General features: G+C 63.2%; 1 long non-coding RNA gene across 1 annotated transcript; it reads right to left on the bottom strand.

The window, feature by feature from the left end:
• Positions 1-1,831: 1,831 nt before the first annotated feature.
• On the bottom strand, positions 1,832-3,933 carry LOC105994751. Its single transcript, XR_001175520.1, has 4 exons — positions 3,840-3,933; positions 3,589-3,760; positions 3,136-3,180; positions 1,832-2,970 (listed from the first exon to the last, which is right to left on the bottom strand). It is a non-coding gene; the product is annotated as an uncharacterized LOC105994751 (long non-coding RNA).
• Positions 3,934-3,976: the final 43 nt, after the last annotated feature.

Genomic DNA, 3,976 nt, shown 5'->3' with positions numbered 1-3,976 from the left:
GCAGGGGAGGGGGGGAGGAGGAGGGCGCCCCTGTCCAGCAGGGGAGGGGGGAGGAGGGCGCCCCTGCCCGGCACGGGGCGGGACGCGGGGACGGGGACGGGGCGGGGATGCGCTCCCGGCAGACAGGCAGACAGACACAGGCCATGCCTAGGACAGGAGCAGCCAGGCCTGGAGTCTCCAGGGGCAGAACTGTCCTCCCCCTCCCCCCCACCGCCCCTCAACTCCGGCCCCCAACTTCCGGGCCAGCAGCTCCCGGCCTTTGACTTCTCCCCATGTGACCATGGATAAGACTGTCCCCTCCCCAGCACCTTGTCGGGGCCTCCCTGTGCCCAGGCTGGCCTTGAACTCACAACCCTCCTGCCTCTGGCACCCAAGTGCCAAACGCTGTTCTCCAAGGCTCTGGTCACTTACTTGGGTAAGTGGTGCTGAGGAAGAGGACCTGGGACCAGGACCTGAGTCTCATGGTCACCAGGCAGGCCGCGCCAGCGTGCCAGCGCCCAGCCCCGTGAGAAACGACTCAATAAATGAGTAGCTTTTCTGGACTCCAGGGTCTGGGGCCTGGGCTGTAGGGTCACAAGTGTGTGGGCTGGGGGGGTGGAGCGGGGAACATGGGCAAGGACCAGGCTCACCCTGCACAAGCTTCCACTGAGCCCTGGGCTTGATGCACTCTGCTCCTGGGGAGGGGGCCGCCAGTCCCAAACAGGACGAGGGATCCCACTGCTCACCGTGTGAAATGGGGAGGCCCAGTCAACGGAGGCAGGGGGTGCTGGCGGGTGGTGCCTAGTGACTGGCCATAGAGTGGGGCAGCCACTGCACTGGGTCTGGGGGCAGATGCCCGGGAAAGGCCATCACGGCCAGGCAGGAGCTCCGCGCAGCCGGTGCTGCCCACTGCTTCAGGCTGCAGCCACCACTTAGGTGTGTGCACACATGTGCAAGTGTGTATGCATGCATATGCCCATCCTGGGGCCTGAACTCAAGGACTGGGTGCTGCTCTGAACCAATTCCAGCTTCTTGGATAGTTTAGTGGATGTGTCATCTACTCAGGAGGCTGAAATCTGAGGATCACAGTTCAAGGCCAATCTAGGCAGGAAAGTCTGTGAGACTCTGATCTCTAAACTACTAGAAAAAGCTGCAAGTGGTGCTTTGACCCAAGTGGTAGAGCACAAGCCTTGAACACAAAGAAACTCAGGGACAGCACCCAGGTCCCAAGTTCCAGCCCCACCCAGGATCGGCAAAAAACTTTTTTCAATTTTTTTGTCAGTTGTGGGCTTGAACTCTGGGCCTGGGCGCTGTCCCTCAACTTTTCAGCTCAAGGTGAGCGCTCTACTGCTTGAGCCACAGCACCACTTCAGTTTTCTAGTGGTTTATCGGAGATGTCTCACAGCCTTTCCTGCCCAGGCTGGCTTTGAACCGTGATCCTCAGATCTCAGCCTCCTGAGCTCATAATTAGGATTACAGGCGTGAGCCACCGGCGCTCAGCGGCAAAACCTTTCGTGTTCTGCAATCTCAGAGCTGAGCCCCTGGCACCCAGGCTTGCACGGATGGCGGCTGAGGCTGGCAGTCCCCAGGCTCTGGCTCTGGCGTCGCTCCCCTGGGGAGATGGGGACAGGGCTGCAGGTACCAGCTGAGAAGAACCATGACCTGCCATTCCTGGAGGTGATGTTGAGCCGAGTCTTCACGAATGCAGCAGGTGCCCACTACCTGCTGCAGCGCTCACGGGCACCAGCAGCACAGAGGTGTCTCCGCCCACCCAGTCCCAGTCCTGTGTGCCCGGCTCTGATGCCCAGACACCCAGCCCCATGCAGGCGGACACGCAGACACACGCGAGCAGTGCTGCGTCCAGGCGGTTTATTGTAGCTGATCTTTAGAGAAACCCCCGGAAGCGACGGTGCCCACGGCGCTCCACCGTAACATTTGGCAAAGTGAAGGCTCTGGATCCCGGCGTCATGGCTCAAAGGGGGTTCTCCACAGTCTAAATAAGTTAGAGCAGAACCGGCTGGCGTCACCGGTAGACGGACAGACATGACAGGAGACAGACAATGGAGAACCCGGTGGGGTTGCCCTGGCTCTCGGCCAACAAGCTGGGCCCGCAGAGGGGGGCCTGCACAACTTCCCAGCTGCGTGGCCAGATGGAGAGGAAGCCTCCCCCACTCTCTGGAAGGCACAGGGCCACCCGTGGGTTACAGAAACAGCGCCGCTCGCATCTGCCCGGCCTCCCCCGGCTGCGGCCCGGCCTGTGTGACCCTCCGCATTCCTGTCCCGGCTGGGCCCTGAGCAGGACACGCTCCCAACCGCGCTCAGGGAGGGCCCATACACACACGCGCACACATGCACACGTACACTCACGCACATGGGGAATAGGCACAGCAACAAAGCAGCAACCGGGTGTTACAGAGCCCGCACCCCAGAGAGGGCAGGCGAGACCCCACCCCGGGGCCCTCAACCCCTCCCTGAGAGCAAGGCCTGTGTGACTCCACGGGATGGCGCCGCCCACGTGTGGACAGAGGGGCAGAGCTGGGGCAGCAGAAGGGAGACCGTGGCCCGGCCAGTGTGAAGCGGGCAGGAGCTGGGAGTGAGGCCCACAGGCTCCTGTGTCACCTGCGGCCAAGGCCCCGCACGGCAGGTCCGGCTGTGGGCCCGCTGGGCCCCGGGTCAGGACCAAGGCCGTAACACTGCAGAAGGGCCGGCGGCACCGGACCTGGGCATCCAAGGAGGGAGGCACAGGTTTAGAAAAGATTTTGCGTTCTCTTTTGTACAAAAATAGACTGGAGTCTCTTTCGCAGCAGCTCAAAGTGGCTGACTTGGTAGAAAACTAGAAAAGGCAGCGGCCAGTCTGGGCGGGAGCAGGCCGGGCTAGGGCCAGGGCTGCAGCTGGCGCCGGTCGTACTGGGCGATGAGCTGCTTGATGTGCGCCAGCTTGCTGTGCAGGTACTCGCAGCGCCGCTTCTCCTGGCTGTAGTTGGTGTTGGTCTGCGGACAGCAGCCGGCGTCACCCACGGCCCTTCCGCCTCAGGCTCCGGCCGTGCTGGGGACCGCAGGCCCGAGCCAACTTGGAGAAGGGAGTCCGGAACCCTCGCGGTGGCCAGCGCGCTGGGGCCAGAGCGGCCTCCCCACTCCCGGCACCCCAACACTCACCTTCTTGATTTTCCGATATTCCTGTAAAATCTGTCCCCGAGTGGTCTGTGGGAACAGGAGGAGAAGCAAGCTGACGCTACCCCCTCCCTCCCCCCCGGGGAGGAGCACCCAGGGCAGGGGACATGGGTGTGACCCGGAGGAGGCCAGCCTGGAGAGCTGGGCATGTCTACCATGCCAGGGACTCTGGGGCCTGTGGGGTTAGTGGGTAAAGGCCCCGACTCCAGGGCTCAGCGCCAGCTCCGTCCTGGCAGCCCTACCCTGGGGTATTTGGGCATTTTCCCATCCAAGGGCACCAAATCCGCAGGCCCCCCTGGTGCTTTCCATCCTGTTTTAGGAAGGGCCACCAAACAGCGCAGCCCCGCCCCACCCCACCCCGGGGTGCTGGTGGAGCTGAGCTGTCTGCAGATGCACTGGGCCTGCAGGTGACCAGAGCCTGGCCCGCCCCCTGCCCACCTCGTACTCCTCAGAGCCCTGGGCCAGCTGGCGCAGCTGGGCATCGAGCTGCGTGAAGCGGCGTGTGATCTGCTCGATGCGGGCGTGCAGATCGCGGTACTCGCTGTACTCTGCGTTGAAGTCGTTCTTGTAGCTCTGGCGCTGCTCCGAGGAGGAGATGGCGGCGTATTTCCTGTGCACAGAGAAGCCCCAGACTCGATGCTGGCCGTCCCGCACCAGCCTGGCCGTCCTCCACCGGCGCCCATACTCACAGCAAGTAGTCGGGTGTGTCCGTGGTGGACACGGGGACATCGGCACTGCTGACATCTCCGTTCCCACCTGCAGGAAGCACTGACTCAGCCCTGCCTCCCCAGGCCACATCGGGCGTGGGCACACAACCCACCCCGGG

The sequence above is a fragment of the Dipodomys ordii genome, unplaced genomic scaffold (assembly GCF_000151885.1).
Source record: "Dipodomys ordii isolate 6190 unplaced genomic scaffold, Dord_2.0 Scaffold108, whole genome shotgun sequence".
NCBI lineage: Eukaryota > Metazoa > Chordata > Mammalia > Rodentia > Heteromyidae > Dipodomys > Dipodomys ordii.
This window is presented reverse-complemented; position numbering and strand designations above follow the sequence as displayed.